The sequence below is a fragment of the Pogoniulus pusillus genome, chromosome 15, assembly GCF_015220805.1.
Source record: "Pogoniulus pusillus isolate bPogPus1 chromosome 15, bPogPus1.pri, whole genome shotgun sequence".
NCBI classification, from domain to species: domain Eukaryota; kingdom Metazoa; phylum Chordata; class Aves; order Piciformes; family Lybiidae; genus Pogoniulus; species Pogoniulus pusillus.
Genome location: NC_087278.1, coordinates 9,596,891 through 9,614,882, shown reverse-complemented (window position 1 = coordinate 9,614,882; position 17,992 = coordinate 9,596,891). Strand labels below are relative to the sequence as shown.

Genomic DNA, 17,992 nt, shown 5'->3' with positions numbered 1-17,992 from the left:
CATTCCCCCTGCCCCCTTCCTCCCCAGTCCCTGCCTAGACAGCTCTGCTAGGTGTGGCAATCAGCTGGCCCTCTTTTCCCTACCACCCCTTAACCCTCCAGCTTCTGCCTCTGATAGGCTCTGTCTTGTGTCTGGGCATTTCTCGTTAGGGCTCACGAGTCCATCAGACATGAGGCTCTTACAGCCCCAGGTGCACATAGGCTTTTTTAACAACTCAGTTACTCCTTGCCTCAGTCTGATCCTAGAGTGGCTGCAGAGGATTTGCCCCATTAATGTTCCCCTTTTGGATGAGTTGGGCAGCACATGTCCAGCAGCCATAGGTTAAGACAAGAGAGAGGCAGGGGAGCAAAGGACACAATTTCTCACGTCAGAGGAACTGTGGTCTGCTTTGCAGGACAGGCTGGTCTCTACCTCCCTTAGCTTTTTCCCTTGTGGCTTCCTCATGGCCATGTTTCACTTAATTCTATTCTCTTCTTGGCCACAGCTCTACACACCTGCCAGCCTAAGCCTCACAGTCACCTCTAGCCCAAATCAGATCTGCTTTCACTTGCTCCCTCTAGCCATGCTGCCACCTTCTCCCAGATTCTCCTTTGTCTAACATCTTTCTTCTCTCACCACTATACACTGAATTTCATGGCACTGGAGAGGAGTCTTAGAAAACTCAAAGCAGAACAGAGCAAATCATCCCCAAGTTCTGCCCTTTCCTACCATCTGTCTTTACCCACTGCTCATTCCCCTGTGTCCTAGGAAACTTCCCCCAGAGCACAGGGGAATGTCAGAGCACAGGGGAATGTCTTCTCGGGCAGAATGCTGAGAGTAGAAGTGTTGCTCTGCCATTAGCCACTGCAGATCAGACACTCCAAGGACTAAGCTGTCGATAGCAAAAAGAGAGATAGGTGGGTGGCTTCTTTCAGTTTGGATCTGGTGTAATCTCCTAATGGTCTAGTCCTGACCCTTCCTGTTCACCAAAAGCAAGATGGTGAGCCTTTGGCTTTGAAAGCCAGGGAGCCTGTATGTGAAAGGGATACCCTTGAGCACTTTACTGCAGTGGATCTACTTACACTGAGAACTCTGTGCCTTCCTGGTGACTCCACATGGTCTACATGTACAAAGGTACAAGCAAAAGCATTTCTATTTCATAGAGTCATAGAATCAACCAGGTTGGAAGAGACCTCCAAGATCAGCCAGTCCAACCTAGCACCCAGCCCTAGCCAATCAACCAGACCATGTCACTAAGTGCCTCATCCAGGCTTTTGTTGAACACTTCCAGGGACAGTGACTCCACCACCTCCCTGGGCAGCCCATTCCAATGCCAATCACTCTCTCTGCCAACAACTTCCTCCTAACATCCAGCCTAGACCTCTCCTGGCACAACTTGAGACTGTGTCCCCTTGTTCTGTTGCTGATTGCCTGGGAGAAGAGGCCAACCCCCATCTGGCTACGTCCTCCCTTCAGATAGTTTGCTGCTGCTGAGGCTCAGGGTGGTAAGCCACCACACCTAAATCCTCTGCTTGAGACTAATGCCTGGCAGAATCATAGAATCAAACAGATTGGAAGACACCTCCAAGATCATCCAGTCCAACCTATCACCCAGCCCTATTCAGTCAACTAGACCATGGCACTAAGTGCCTCATCCAGTCTTTCTCTAGGGAGAGGGGAGCATCAGAGAGTCCCTGTGTTGTCACCATGACTCTGCTTTTGTGAGTGCCACTGTGCCGTGAGAGGCAGAAGGATTTCTCTTCCTCTAAACTGTACTGACTCAGCTCCCATGAGGGAGGAGGAAGGATCATATTATATACAGCCATCTCCTTACCAAGAGCAACCTGGAGCTCTGTGAGAGGTGACAAAGTCAATCCAATGAACATGAACAAGACTCACTGACCATGTCAGCAGCACTCACGCAAGTGCTGAGAGGTTGCTACTGCTTTGTGGAAACGACATCACCTGCACAGTGACATCTTAGCAGGGCCATGGTCACAGTTTGGCTGGAGTAAGGCCTGTCCAGATGTTTAATTCAACTCAGTGTGCCAGCAACACCAAAGTGGGCTCTGCCTAAGCACATGGTGGGTAGGTTAATTCAAGCCCTATCTAGCTACATGGATGAACATGGTCTGCTCAGTACCTCATGATGCAGTCAAATTTTAATGGGGTTCTAGCAGTGTAGCATCTTTCCTCCCCAACTGGAAGGTGAAAATGCAGTTTTCCCTAGAGGCCAGAGCTCAAGGAAAACTTTCCACAGTGCTCACTTGGATCTAAATTGCTTGAGAAAGAGATTTCCTATTTGTCCCAGATCTGCTCAGTCATTCCCCCTTCCACCCTCCCATCCAGTAAAGTGAAGTGAAAGAGGAACATCTCCCTTGCCTGCACAGCACCCTCCCACCCACCTTGCCCACCATCGTTCCTCATGAACATCACAGCCAGATTCTGTGCTGCTGGAGCAGTTTGCTTCTCTCTTGATTTTTCACAAGTGATTATCGAAGTCAGAATTCGTCACCTGCAGAATGAAAGGGAAATGAACCTTCAGTCACAGATGCAGATCTGCCTGCCACGAAACAAAGAAGAAAGAGATGGGCAAGGGAAGGCAAAAGCAGAGACAAGATGGGCATGTGAGTCAGAGAGAGTGTCAAGAATGAAGACAGGAAACACAGAGCGAAGATGGGAAGGGCAAGGTGGAAGTGAAGAGGCTGAGATGAGGAGACTAAGCGAAGTAAACCAACTAAGCCCAGATGGATAAAAGCTAACACGAGAAGTGGAGGATTAGTGTAGAGCAGATCACTGCATCTGCAGATGGAGCAGTGAGATTTTCTCTTTCTCATCCCATGTCTCACTCGATCTAAACCCACTATCCTTATCTCTTCTGATCCTCAGCAGCAGTCTCTCTTCGGTGCTATGCCAAGGGCTACCTCCTCTTGAACCTGTGCAGGGGCAAGGTCTGGCTCTTTGCAGCGCCTTGACCCCATCACTGCCTTGAAGTCTGCCCACACACACCACACAGTCCTGCACACATCATTTGTATCTCTCAGATGGGAAGATGGTTATCACACATCCTCTTAGTCATCACTTAGCAAAGCTAAACACGTTTAGTGCTTAATCTTCCCTCATCAGTCAGGCCTTCTTTTGCCCCTCTATCTGCTGCTCTGCCCTAAATCTTCTCCATTTTCTCTTCATTTCAGATGATCAGCTGCCCAGCCAAGCAGAGCCCTCCTAAGAGGGGCCAGCAGCTCTCTGTTTCATGATGTGATGCTTCTTTAAGTACAACCATTTCCCTCTCTACCCTCTTACTCCACTTCATCTAGTTGATTGGATAGGGCTGGGTGATAGGTTGGACTGGATGATCTTGGAGGTCTCTTCCAACCTGGTTGATTCTATGGTTCTATGATTCTATCTCCTCCAAACGGCAACTACGACTACTATTTTGTAATCCTCTTTACTCTTCTCTTCTCTACCACACTTTCTAAGCCTAGAAGTTCAATCCCAGGTTTCTCTTGTAAAGAACCAGATGGTGGCATATGAAGAGGGGACAATTTTGAGTCTAAACTTATATGTACTTGTCTGGAATAGAAGGAAAGTTGGGGCTGAGAAGTTTGGCAATAACAAGCCTGCATACAAGCAAAGCTTTCAAGTTCATTATTGCGATGGTTTGGGTGTTCCCTGCCCCCACACACACTTTGCAAATCACCCAGACTAGACTCAGCCAGCTCTGGGAATATGAATGAAGCTTATATTTACAGCTAGCACAATATACAAGCAGATATTTACAGTATATACAGTTATATACAGAAATATACAAGGTAAAAGGTAATACAGAAACACAACTCCCCTCCCAGAAACCTGAGTCCCCGGGAGGGGCTCTCAACTGCCCCTTCACCTTCCTCTTACCCCTCTCAACCTTCCCCCAGTCCCAAGGAAGAATGGAGGTTTGGCCAGGGGGGTTAGGAAGCAAAGTGGATTAGAAAAGAAAACGGAGGGTGAGGTTAGAGAGTGAGATCCAGCTTGGAGCTTGCCAGCAGCAGAGAAGAAGTCTCCCTTATCTCTGTTTTGCTTTTATGCTTATACATCTCAGCAAGCCTATAAGCAAAGTAGACATCACCACTGTTTTCCTTTCACAGCCTGTAATCTACTTCTTGTAGATTAGCAATTTATCCATCACTCCAAAGAGCCCCAGCACACAAGCATGGAGAGATGCTGGACTGTACAGCCAGCCAGACATCCCACTGGGAAGGCAGAGAGGAACCCAGGACAGGGCTGTGTGTGTCTGACAAGGATGAACAAAAAAGGTACTGCAGGTTTACTGATTGCTAGGGAGCCTGCATTTGCTTGTGGATAAGGGTGGAGGATCTGAGTGGATTTTTAATGAGTTCTGCTACAAATGGATTGAGTGTGCTTTAATTAGGTGGATTTAGCTGCTGTGCTTGAGAGAGGAGTAAAGAAAGCAGAGCAGTCTGATAGAGGATGAGATAACAGGCAGGAAGTAAAAACCCCAAACTCTAGGAACAGCTTGAAAAAATTGTTTAAGGCAGGAAAAAAAATTGCCTCCTTGTTTTTGGCTTATCAAAGCAGCACTTTATACTTCCTTGGGAAACAAAGGGTGTCTCCAGACAACTTCCTAGATCCATTGCTAGTTTGCCTCCTTAAATGAAAACAATATACAGGAGCTTGAACTTCAGGCAACAAATTAAATCATAAAGAGGCAACTCATTCTCTGGGCATAAGCCTAGAGCAGAGACTCTGTAATGTACTTCTTGTCACCCCAGAGCACATCTCACACTCATTTTACCTCTTCTCAGCACCTAGCCAGTCTGGTGTGAGTGGTCTCCGGGAGGCTCTGCTCTCTCCCCCACAGTAACACGTTTGTGCAAAACAGGTCAGCAGTAGGCAGGGAGCAGACACAGAGCTGCCTGCATATCCACCCCTGTCTTTGGATGAACAGAGGAAAGGGAGAAAAGCAGATGATGGTAAGATCTGGAGGGGATGGGCAGGAACATACTCTGATCCTCTGGAGACTGACTTCCCTATCCTCTACCTTCTGCTCCACTGCAGCCAGAGGGATGCTTCCCTGTTGATTTCAGAGGCAGCAGGAGCCAGCCACTAATTAGGATCCAGTATGACAAAGCACAGAGTAGCCTGACACTGTGAGACCAGAGGTGCCTGGAGGCAAAGGAGACGGTGCCTGCCTGAGGATCAGTTTCATTAAGATGAAGAACATCAAACAGCTTTCCCTGAACTGACATCCGTCTGTCAAAGGAGCCTGCAAAGAAAGGCAGAGCTGACAGCGGCCCTAAGGAGAATCTCATTAGGATGGTTTTACAGTGGCCTCTTGATGAGAGAGCTGTGGGGACTATCTTCTCCCTCCCATCAGGAATGGCTTGTGCCTGTCAGTTTATTGTCTCTGTTCTCAGAGGCTGATAGGGATGGACAGGTAATACTGATGGAGGTCACGGGCATGGGAATGTGACCACAGAGGAGGCACTGGGCTGAGGGAGAAGTAGTGGAGCAGGGCACCACAGAGCAAGTGCATGGGGACAACATTCAGGGCTCCAAGGAGAGGGAGCTGCTGTGAAGGGCAAGCTACTACAAGAAGCACTCCAGGCAGTGCTGAGCCCAAGGGCAGCCTGGTGGGAGCAAGAATGGAACCCCAGCTCCCCGGGCACATGTGCACTCCACTCAGAACTGAATGCAGAGAGCCATCCTGCGTTTCATTCCCGTGGTTTAGGCCTAGATATCACTCCAGGTACATGTGCACATCCCTACAGGCACATCAAATCTCAGTCTAGCTTGAATTAGCCCCCAGCCCAGGCTGTTGGGTAGGGGTGTGCTTGCTCCCTCGTGGGAGCAGTGATGGACAGACTCCTTTGCTCCACGGACAACATCAAGATGCACGTTTGGATGAAAGAGATATAACTGCAGGGACATACAGCTCTGTGGGTTTGAGCTGCAGCCACATGGCTCTAGCATAGACCAATGATTTCTGGAAGGCTTAAAATGAGGCACTTATCTAGCACTGTAACTCTCTCCTGGGGCACTCCTGCTGGGAAGTGCACTCAGACACTTGCCCTGCAGTGCAATGAGGAGGCATGTGCTCAAACTCCCCAGCCAGCTCTGAGTCAGTAATCACAACAACTGTTCATTAGTGCCTGCAGGGACATCCTACTTATTAGGAGTGGTCAGATGGGCATTACACTCTGTTCAAGTGGTTCACCAGCTTTTAGCTTCTAGAACTGACATTGCAATTGACTGCTACACAAGTTAGTGGCATCACTGAGTGTCTCTAGAGGCTCATATGGGTGAGAGTCATTGCCTTTTGTTAAAAGTTGCTACCCAGTCTCTGCTCATAGGATGAAAGCATGATGGCATCCTGGCCTGGATCAGGAACAGTGTGGCCAGCAGGACAAGGGAGGTTATTCTGCCCCTGTACTCAGCACTGGTCAGGCCACACCTTGAGTGCTGTGTCCAGTTCTGGGCTCCTCAATTCAAGAGAGATGTTGAGGTGCTGGAATGTGTCCAGAGAAGGGCAACAAAGCTGGCGAGAGGCCTAGAGGCCTGTGAGGAGAGGCTGAGGGAGCTGGGGGTGTGCAGCCTGAAGAAGAGAAGGCTCAGGGGTGACCTCATTGCTGTCTACAACTACCGGAAGGGAGGTTGTAGCCAGGTGGGGATTGGTCTCTTCTTCCAGGCAATCAGTAATAGAACAAGGGGACACAATCTCAAGTTGTGCCAGGGAAGGTCTAGGCTGGATGTTAGGAGGAAGTTGTTGCCAGAGAGAGTGATTGGCATTGGAATGGGCTGCCCAGGGAGGTGGTGGAGTCACTGTCCTGAAGCCTGGATGAGGCACTTAGTGCCATGGTCTGGTTGACTGGGTGCTAGGTTGGACTGGCTGATCTTGGAGGTCTCTTCCAACCTGGTTGATTCTATGATTCTATGTTTTTATTTCCTTGGAAAGGTCATGCTGGTGGTCTGTCCTTGTGGTCATCCCTAGGGCTGCCACACATGGACCTCATTGTTTTCTCTACATCAAGGGTGGAAGACCTAAAGCTCATGAGCTGAAAATAGCCTGCAAGAGTTCATGGGCCTGTGACATGTCACAGACACTCTACATGCTCAAAACACTTGAATCTGGGTGTGCTGGTTTGAGGCTAACTGGAATATTTTAATTAGATCATTGGTTTTGAAAAGAAAATAATGATGAGGTCTGTATCATTCATGGGTTTGTTCAGAGGGATAAAAAGCCAAAATGTCAACAATGTGTCCCACTCTGGTCTGTGTTGCTGGATCTATTTGATTCCTCCTCACTCCACTCTAGTATCTTTTCTACTAATCTTGACTTATAGAAAACAACCTAAGCATTGCTGGTTGCTTTGTCTGTCTGTCTGGGAAAGTAGAGGGAGAAAGAGAGGGAAGCTTTGAGCTACTTCTGGGCAACTTTATTTGTCCAGGAGGGAGTTTGGATTTCTGTGTCATTACTTCTTTGTATATCATTGTAAATACTTGTAAATATATTGTGTATATATGCTCCTAAATTTTGCTTTGCTGTAAGTATAGCTTCATCTTACTTCCAAGCTGCCTGAGCTGGTCTGGTAAATTTCAATAGTGAGGGGAGGAAGGTTCTTAACCCACCACACTGGGCAGCACAATTGGTGCCCCTGGCACAGACCAGAGCCTCTGTGTCTGTTATCAGAATCTCAAATCAAAGATGCAGCTCACAAACCATATTCCCAACCAGCACTGAAAGCTACAGGATGGTCTCACTTTGTGTTGTTGCTGTGCAGTGCTGAGGTATGAGTGAAGCTGCAACAAGCTGCAAGGTGTTGGAAAGCCCTGCTCTCTCCCCAGGAGTGCACAGGCTCATCAGCCCTGCACCACAGCTTTGCAGTGATGACATTGCCCAGGCTTTGAAGAGCTCTGTTGGATGATGTCACATGGTACCTCTGGAAAGCTGCAGTGCTGATGCTGTCCCTGGTTTTAAGGGTTAGCACAAATGAAGTCAGTCAATGAGTGAGTCAGAGGCCCAAACATCAGTGTTCAGTGCAAGGTCATCCACCCAAACTTCACTGCCTCCTCCAGAATGTCTCCTGTGCATTTTGCGTGGTACTTGCCAGCACTGAGTCTATGTTTTGGATAAACCAGGGCACCAAAAATGCCTCTGGAAACCAGAATCTCACCCTTTGGACCCCTGAGGACCTGAAGCAAGGGTGCCACCTTCCATCTCCAGAACTTATGTGGGATACTTTTCATCCAGTTTTTGCTCTTTACTGAGGACAGTCACTCAGATGTGGAGAACTGTTCCCACCACTGGGCTCGTGCTGCTGTCCCTTCAGCAGGCAGACAGCTGAGCTGCATTTCATAGTGCATAAGCACAGCAGAAACCTTTGTTTTGTCACCACACTGATGTTTCCCTCACCCTTGCAGGGCCTGGCAAGGATCTGTCGCTGAGCCCTGACCAAACCTCTGAGCACTGCATGGCAGGCACTTTCCTCTACAAGGGGAATATGTTCAGACAAGCAGGTGCTGGGAAGGGACATGATGTTCCCATCTCCTCAAGGGTGTAATTTTGTGGTTAGACAGGACTGAGTGTAGCCAGGATCTGGCTACTGCTGTGTTGGCTGTTTGGCTCTGTGCAGGAGCCTCCAGCCAGGCTGGAAGGCTGTCTGCCTTCTGTTCCAGTTACAAACACCACCAAGGCAGCAGGACTGGCTGGGTGAACCAGACAGCAGATGCTGACCATTGAGACCTTTGGACTAGACCTCTTTGGCTTCCCAGTGTACATGGAAGGGAGAAAATTTATTCAACCATTCTCTCTTGCTTCCATCCTCACCACCCCAGACAAGCCCAGTGGCATTCCAGGTGCAGAGGGGTGGAGGACAAGCTCCATGCTGGGGAAGGCAAGAGTACAGGCAGGGGTTTGTTGCTAGCTCCCCTTGGTATTGACTTAAGCCAGAAGAGTCAGTGCACAGCTCTTAGGACTCTCCATCTCCACCTGAAACATACCAAACTGCCACATCTTCAAACCTCCAAAGTGGCCTCCCAGGCAGAGAGGAGGTTGGAAAGGCTCCACTTTATCTCACCCTTCTTCTGCCTGGCTCTCATGCTCCTGCTCACATGCATGCTGTAGCTGTCTTGAGCTCTCTCTCACAGTCTGCCTCTCACACACACAAGCTCTAACACAACCATGAAAGCTCTAGGATACTCACACATTGTACAGGCTCCCTCTCCTTCACACGATGTCTGTTTCACACACAGCTCTCTCCCTCACACTCATGCCCCCATGTGCTTCCTTTTCTTCTGCCTCTTTCTCTTTCTGGCATTGGTGGCAGTTTCAGGGGACAAGGCTCTGTCTTACTCTGTCACAGACTTTGGCTCCCTCTTAGACTGGACCATTTGTTTTATTGTATTACTACTATTTCCTTTGCTCAGAGCTCAATTTCCTGCCTTCAAGGAGGGCCTCCAACCCTTATGGCTTAGCAAGAAACATGTCCCAGTTTCTAGGATTCACCAGGCATGCCTTCATGAGCATGAGGGTTTTGATTTAGACTCTGCTCTGTTCAGCTGTATTATCTGTCAGTGATGCTTCCAGCATGTGGCAAGCTCACATGAGTCAGCCTGAACATCAGGCAAGTTTAATGTGAGTACAAGCTATACAGTAGCAAGGGTCAGCTCTGGAAGATTGACTGTTGATCTGCAGTTCATCTAGCTGGAAGAACAGCTGATCCTCTTCTTCCTTATTGCAAGTGTGGATTCTCACAGTGGGCACCTGTATGCAAATGGATCATCAAACAGTTCCTTAATCTTCTGCTTCTTTTTCTTCCCAGTCAGTGGGCAGTCTTTTCTCCCCAGTCACTGTAGGCTATGTTGCTTCTATGGCTGACTCCTTGCAATAACACTGTGATGTCTGAAGACTGTAAGAGTGGCAAGGTTTGTAGAGAAGACTCAGCTCTGATACAAGCAGAAAGAAACGGGCAAGGCACCAAGCATGAAAGCAGATCTGAAAGAGGTAAACACAGCAGGCCCAGAGAAGAGCTTGGCTGTGTTTACCTTCAGTTTGGATTGTCAAAAAAATGAAAAGAGATTTATCTTCCTCTGCAAACCTTGCCTCACCAACATTGCCTCACCAACATTGCTCCCACTGGGCAGGAATCAGAAATGCACAGCAGCATCACCCTTCTTGGAGGTACAAGTCTCTGAGAAGAAAGAGGAATTTCAGTTCTGTCCTTCCCAGTTGACATGAACCTTCCCATGACTTCATCTTGGACTAGGTGATCCTTGGGGTCCCATCCAACCTGGTATTCTATGAATCTATGAATACAGACTTAGCTCTTCTGTGGTGCCATTTACATTCCTCCAGTCCTCAGACACTTTCCATAGCCACCATGAGTGTTCCAAGATTATTTAGGGTGACCTGGAAACTACATTTGCCAGATGCCTTAGCACTGCTGGGTGCATCCCACTAGGACCCATGGATTTGTTCTGTGATTTAAGCATGCCTGGTTTGCTTAAGTCTTCTCTGATCCTCTTTCACCCATTTTCCCTTGACATCACATTTTCCATTGTCTGTAAGATGTGGCATTCCTGAAAACCAGCCTTGCTAGCACAGACTGAGCTGAAGAAGGCATTCAATACCTCAGTCTTTTCCATCTCCTGTCTTACCAGGGCGTTTGCCCCATTTTGCAGTGGACCCACATTTCCCCACATCTTGCTTTTGCCATTTATATACTCCTATATTATTGTCAGTTTTAAGGTTCTGGACAGTCATGGGGAAGCCACCTGGAAGCTTACCTGGAGATGCTCAGCACTGTGTCCCATAGGCAGGTAGTGCAGAGCACAGCTACCATCTGCTCAAGAGAAGACGTGAAGCTGACTGCAAACAAGGTCATCAGCACATTTAGCATAGACCTGCATCTCCCAGGATCAATCCCACAAAGACTTTCCCAAGTGGAGACCTCTCTTGGTTCAGAAGGGGGTTTAGGTCATGAAGCTGTATGTTCCAGCTTCTTCCTTGTCTATTTTGACCAATAAAATCCTGATTTCTTCTACCCACTCCCCATACACATTCCTGTGTCAGCAGTTGCCGACATCAGCATTCTTGTTCTGAGGCTAATTTTGCTGCCCTGGACCATGGTTCTCCTTCTTTCACGTCATCTGATGTACCTGGCCTTGGTCACAGCACCTGCCAGGGTGCTGAGCAGAGTAATTGTGAAGACTCTGGTGCCGAGGGCAAGAATGTCTCCAGAGCTGTCCTGACTCACGTGGTTTTATTTGATGAGAAGCCCAAGATAAATGTAGCTCTTTCTCCTGCTCATTGATCCGATTACCACTGTGTACATTTCAGCCTTTTTCTACCTTTTTTCTCACCCTTTCAGTCCATGCCAGATCGTTACAAGGCCTGAGTTGATGCAGATGCTGGCTGTGTGCTGGGAGAACCATCAACAGCATCTGCAGAAACTCTCTCCTGAAGCTGCGCATCTCTCTGCTGCAACGCTTGGAAGCTTCAGATGCGGCTGTTTTGCCATCAAGTCTGTCAGATGATCTTAGGATCAGGTTAAGGCTTATCTGGTGCTGCAGCAGCCTTGCTGGGCAGACCTTGGCACAAGGCTGACAGAGGTTGAATGAGATGTGCAAAACTGCAGGAGAATGGATGCATTGTATCAGCACAGAGGTCCATCTGACCCACTGTTCCATCTTTGATGATATCCAGGCTGGCTGCCCGGGAAAGAGCAGGGCATGAGCCTCTCCTCTCCTCTCCTCTCCTCTCCTCTCCTCTCCTCTCCTCTCCTCTCCTCTCCTTTCCTCTCCTCTCCTCTCCTCTCCTCTCCTCTCCTCTCCTCTCCTCTCCTCTCCTCTCTTCCCTCTTCCCTCTTCCCTCTTCCCTCTTCCCTCTTCCCTCTTCCCTCTTCCCTCTTCCCTCTTCCCTCTTCCCTCTTCTCTCTTCTCACTTCACTTCACTTTTCCTCTCTTTTCTTTGACCCTGGCCATCAGCAGTTAAATGCAGAGACTTGGGTTAACCGCTTAGGCAAGGAGTTTCATGAGCTATCTCTGTGCCATGATTTGATGTTTCACAGAATCACAGAATGTCAGGGGCTAGTCCAACCCCTCTGCAGAGCAGGATCACCTGGAACAGATCCACAGGAATGTGTCCAGGTGGATTTTGAATATCTCCAGAGAGGGAGACTCCACAACCCCCCTGGGCAGCCTGTTCCAGTGCTCTGTCACCTTCACAGGGAAAAAATTCCTCCTCATGATTACATGAAACTTCCTATACTTCATTCCTCCTTATCCTGTCATTGGGCATCACCCAGCAGAGCCTGGCTTCAGCCTCCTGGCACTCACCCTGCACAGGTTTATAAACATTGGTGAGGTCACCTCTCAATCTCCTCTTCTCCAAGCTAAAGAGCCCCAGCTCCCTCAGGCTCTCTTCATAATAGAGATGTTCCATTCCCATCATCATCTTTGTGGGTCTGTACTGGACTTTCTCAAGTAGTTCTATGTCCTTGAACTGGGGTTCCCAGATTTCCTTGGATTCTCTCTTAACCCTGACCATTCTGAGGGTACTCAGTGTTCTCACACTGGAAGGAAGAGTCAATACTTTTGCCCTGTTTGCCTTCTTCAGACCACTTGCAATTTTAGGATGTGACTGGAAGGGAAGATGCAGACACCTTTGATTTGTGCTGATATGGCATTTTTCTGCTTCTATTCCACAAACTCTTTCCTCCATCAGGATGAAAGGCCACATTCCTTGAGCAGATATATTTTCCCCACCTGCATGGGGACAGGGACCACAAAATGTGCATTCTTCCACTGTGCCTTTTTCTTGCTTGGGATACAAGTGATGGAGAAGCAGCCTGAAGGATGAGAAACCCTGCCATCATGGCTTGCTGCAGGGAATGTCTCTGGCAAGGGCCTCCTGAATGTACACTGTCCAAGGAACTTTGGTCCAGATCCAAGGAATATCTTCTCTCTAGATTATTTCAAGTGGTGTCAGCAGAAACTGGGAGAAAGAACAGACCCATAAGAGGAATGCTTTCCTGCCCACCAGCCCCCTCATTCATGACAGCAGGTGGTGAGCACATGTTCCCCATCACATAACAGAGGGCTCTGTTGCAGCTACAGAGCCTGATCAATGGTAGGATCTGGCTCCAGACCATCACAATTTGTCAGCACAGCCTTAGCCTCTACACTGCTTGGCGAGTCTCTGCCCCAGACCATACCACTCAGCTTGGGCTGTGATAGCCTGTAAAGGAGATAGATCTGGTACCCTGCAGACCAAAACCACGCTCTCACAAGGTCTCTGCTGCCACTCTGCATTGTTCCTTTCCCAGTCTCCTGTTTGTCTGCAGCCTTGCTCTGCATCACAGCCCACCACTGCCCCACCACCATTACAGGCAGCACTGACAAAGCAGAAGCCTTTCCCTCCACCTTCTGTTCACTTCGATGGATCCAGCAGAGGAATGCAGTGAATTAGCCTAAGACCCAGCTGTAAACCAGCTGATTCAGCTAGATCTCAATACATTCTTCTTCTAATTGGGCTTCTTGTGTCTCTCACTGCTGCACTCAGAGACCTTGAATTTCACCTGAGATTTTTCTATTTACTAGGAATCTTTGGAATCTGGCTTCAGGGTTCCTGCAAGTGGAGGAGGAAAAGGTCCCAGTTACCCTATTCATGAGCAAGCTGCTAAAAATAGCAGAGTCATGTGGGATTAAACCTGTGCTTACTGTACAGAGAGATGCAGTTTGTTTAATAGATCACTGGAACACAAAGGTCTCAGGGATTCATTGAGATTTTCTTCCTCTACCCACCAAAGTTGCCCTTTCAATCACAGAATCAGTCAGGGTTGGAAGGGACCACAAGGATCAGACAGTTCCAGCCTCCCTGCTATGCCCAGGGACACCCTACCCTAGAGCAGGCTGCCCACAGCCTCAGCCAGCCTGGCCTTAAACACCTCCAGGGATGGGGCCTCAACCACCTCCCTGGGCAACCCATTCCAGGCTCTCACCACTCTCATGCTGAACAACTTCCTCACATCCAGTCTGAATCTCCCCACCTCCAGCTTTGCTCCATTCCCCCCAGTCTTGTCACTTCCTGAGAGCCTACAAAGTCCCTCCCCAGCTTTTTTGGAGGCCTCCTTCAGATACTGGAAGGCCACAAGAAGGTCACCTGGGAGCCTCCTCTCCTCCAGACTGAACAGCCCCAACTCTTTCAGTCTGTCCTCACAGCAGAGCTGCTGCAGCCTCTGAGCATCCTCGTGGCCCTTCTCTGGACACACTCCAGCATCTCCACATCCCTCTTGTAATGGGGACTCCAGAGCTGGATGCAGTACTCCAGGTGAGCTCTCACCAGAGTGGAGTAGAGGGGGAGAATCACCTCCCTCGCCCTGCTGGCCACACTTCTCCTGATGCAGCCCAGGGTCTGGTTGGCTTTCTGGGCTGCAAGTGCACACTGCTGGCTCATGTTGAGCTTCTCATCCACCAGAACCCTCAGGTCCCTCTCCTCAGGGCTGCTCTCCAGCCAATCACTGCCCAGCCTGGATTTGTGCTTGGGATTGCCAAAGAACTGCTGTGTGTTGAGTCAAATTCTTCTTAGAACCTGAGTGGTGCTTGTAAAAACAAGGTTACTTTGTGTAACCTGAGGTGATGCCCTTGTCTAAATCTATTGGACTTTTCTCTGCACTATGTCTTTGTTAAAAACTTGCAGCCTGTGGGTGATACCCAGACATTGCAGCAGGTCATCTCTGGGACCAAGGTGTGGGAAAAGCTGATTACAGTAATAAGTAACCAGGGGAGACTCAGGGATCTGGCAGGACCATCTCTAGGGGAAAGTGCCTGATCCCATGTGGAATGACTTTTCAGGGATGCTGTCAGTGCTCACCAGGTCCCTATGTCTGGTGGTATGGCACCATGTTAGAATGGACCTACTCCTGCCCCTCCTACCCCACAGTCAAGGCCATTTCTGTGAAAGCCAACAACTGGGCTAATTTGGACAAAGGCATTGCCTCGGAAATGACCAAAACAGAGAAAACCCAACAGCTTGGTGGGGCTTGCATTTCCCTTCTCCTTGTTTTGAAGGCCTATGTCTTCACTTTATTCCAGCCCTTGTTCAATATAAAAGCAAGGTTCAGTGTTCAGTAGGCCTTTACTTCTCCCCTAAAATGAAATTTCTTCCCCGACTCAGCCTGGAAGGACAAAGGTTGATTGATGCTATGATTCTACGACCGTGTGTGTGTGAAAGGGACACTGTAAGTTAGTTCCACACAGGCTGTATCTCAGCTGCACCTCATATTCCACCCTCTGTCAGCCCCAGTGCACTGCATTTGAACCCCACTGCAGTGCCTGTCTGAGGAAGAATCTCAGCAGGGCTTTGGGTGCCGCAGTGATGCAGAAACACCCAAAACCTAGTGGTGAACACTTGCTCAAACAAGGTTTGCCTTTCTTCAGTCCTTTCTGAGCAATGAGCTGGCTTTTTTTTTTCCCCTTGGTTTTTTTCCACCCCATATGGTCAATATTTAATTTTTGGTGAACAAAGATTTTTTTTTCACGTTCTGTTTCCCTGCAGGAAAGCAATTCCTTGCAGGTTGAGATGACTCAGGATGTGAGGAATTACATTAGGTATAAAAGAGAGAAAAATACGTGGACACAGGGGGAGATAGATAGGGTTGAATGGAGGGAGAGAAATGGAAACATTTGGAAGGTGGTGACTGAAAACATCAAGAAATGAAAGGAGAGATGGAGAAAGCTGTGATTCCCTAAGGAACAGAGAGAGAGGTGAGAGATAGCAAAGGAATATGGAGAATGGAGAAAACAGGGGGGAAAAGGAGGTGTGAAGGGAGTGGTGAGTGAGAATTGTGGGGAAAACACAGAATGCAGGAAAGGAGAAGAGCTAAGATGGCCAAATCAGGCTAGATAAAGCCAAGGTGAGAGAAGGAGCCATGTCCTGTTCTGACAGTGCTCTGTCTGCTGGCTGCTTCTTGCAGAGAAGTGTCCAGGCAGAAGGGACCCTGAGGTCTGGTTACCACCATGTGTTGCCTCTCTCCATCCACCACACTGATTAGAGTTGAGATTTAGTGATCTGGAGAGAAAGTGAGGGAGACAAATCTCTTCCATTTCCCAAAGACACTCATGAAGTTTGTCTGGAGAATAATGGCTGTGACTTTCCAAGGGACCCAGGGAAGTCCATCCCTCCCGTAGAGCCAGAAAGGAATTTTTCAGTCCCTTTGGACCTGGGAGCTGTATAAAGGTGTAAACTGACAGATGTAGTGAACCTGAACTCTTGTGGGAAGACCACACCATATGCCAGAGTGATCTCTGTAAGGCTTTCTAGCAATAAGACAAGTTTTCTATTCGTCCAAGAAGGCAGTGGGATGTTGAGAGGCTGTGCTGACAAAGGTGACCTCTTCAGGGCAACTACAAGTAGGATGGAGAGCTGTCACCTAAACTGCCTCAGGCAGCTTCTCCTTCAGACACACAGTGACTGCACAATAGAGCTGGAGAAATTAGTGTCCCCTTCTCTGTTAAGGATTTGGATGGTGATGAGTGAGCAGTGTCTCCTCATCATCTCCACAGACAAACAACCCAGAACTGGCAGAGTGGATGCTGACAGAGCAGCTTGTCTGATGGGGACAGCAAAAGCTGGAGAATCATTTCTCTCCTTCACTCTCCACCACTGCTCTGGTGCTCTTGTCCACTGCACACTCAAGCACAGGCAAGCTAAGCTTCTTAGAGAAGCAGGGGTCATAGAAGGGTCCATGATGTCTTCTTGCAGAAGCAGGCCACACATGCCAGAATGGAGCTGTCATCTGGCAGGTGTGGGTGGACAAGTGCCTTTTAGAGATCACTCAGGCCTTGGTTTCTATGGGTGCTGCACTGACAAGCTCTTTCTTCCAACTCTCCCTGCAGAGGCAGAGGAAGAAATGAGGACTAATGGGGGACCTGCCACCCAGCTATGCCTCCAACATCTGCCCACAGCTCTGTAGGAGTTTAAAAACTCTTCACCTCCACCACATCAGTCATTAAACCTCAGGAATAGCTCCAGTTGATCTATCTCCTCAGAGTCTCTCTTTTACCTGATAGGTTTTAGAGATCCACTGCTTTTGCTGCAGCAAAAGCTGAATCCCAACAGCTGCTGCTGACAACTGGTTCTCTTGGCTGCACCATCATGTCTTCTCACTTCAGTCTGCATCCAACCATGCTTCTCAATTTTCTGAGCTGTTTGCTCCACCCCAGCACTTCCAATGCCACTAAGAAGCTGGAACACCCTTCTCTTGGCCACCACAACCACCATCAGTGCCACTGACACCTCTTACTCCTCTCTCCCAAAGACACCATTCCCTACAATGGCTGTGAAAAGAGCACACTGTCCTCTTGGAGTATGGTAACATAGCCCTGGAAAGCCTCTAATTAACTTTAATTATCTAATTCATGGCTTCATCCTGGCAGCTCCTGCCACAAAGTGCTCAACAGACAGTGTCAAAAATACCAATTATCTCCCTGGCTGCCACTTGAGAAGCAGAGAGAAAGAGAAACGGGTGTCACAGGCAGGAAGCCTGGTGGTGACACAAGATAAGGACAGAAAAGCTATGGCAGACAGAGGCAACAGCCATCTCCCCACCCTATCAGGAAGGTCTCCTGTTTGTTGTGGCACAATGCTCAATCTGAGCCAAGCCCAGAATGAAATCCCTTTCCCTGCAGACTCACAGGTATCCTGACACGAAGCAGCCACTTTGCTTCAAACTAAGGCACTCATACACACCAGGTGCAGCCACTTCAGCATTTATAGCATTACCTTGCCAGGCCCTAGCCCCTCACTGCCCTGATCAGTCTGCTCTGCGGCACAGCTTTGCTTGGCTTGGCCATTTTTGTCAGCTCAGAACCCTTACCCAACAGCACACAGGCCATTTTCAGCTGTTAGGAATCTCCAATCATCCCAACCCTTAAATCCACCCCTGGATAAACTCTGGATTGTCAAGAAGGGAAAGAGCAGAGTGGAAGGTAATGCCCTGACCTGTGTGAG

The 17,992-nt window shown here is 48.7% G+C and overlaps 1 long non-coding RNA gene across 1 annotated transcript; it reads right to left on the bottom strand.

Annotated features, from left to right (window-relative positions):
* Positions 1-16,406: 16,406 nt before the first annotated feature.
* On the bottom strand, positions 16,407-17,769 carry LOC135181553 (uncharacterized). Its single transcript, XR_010304917.1, has 2 exons — positions 17,046-17,769; positions 16,407-16,872 (listed from the first exon to the last, which is right to left on the bottom strand). It is a non-coding gene; the product is annotated as an uncharacterized LOC135181553 (long non-coding RNA).
* Positions 17,770-17,992: the final 223 nt, after the last annotated feature.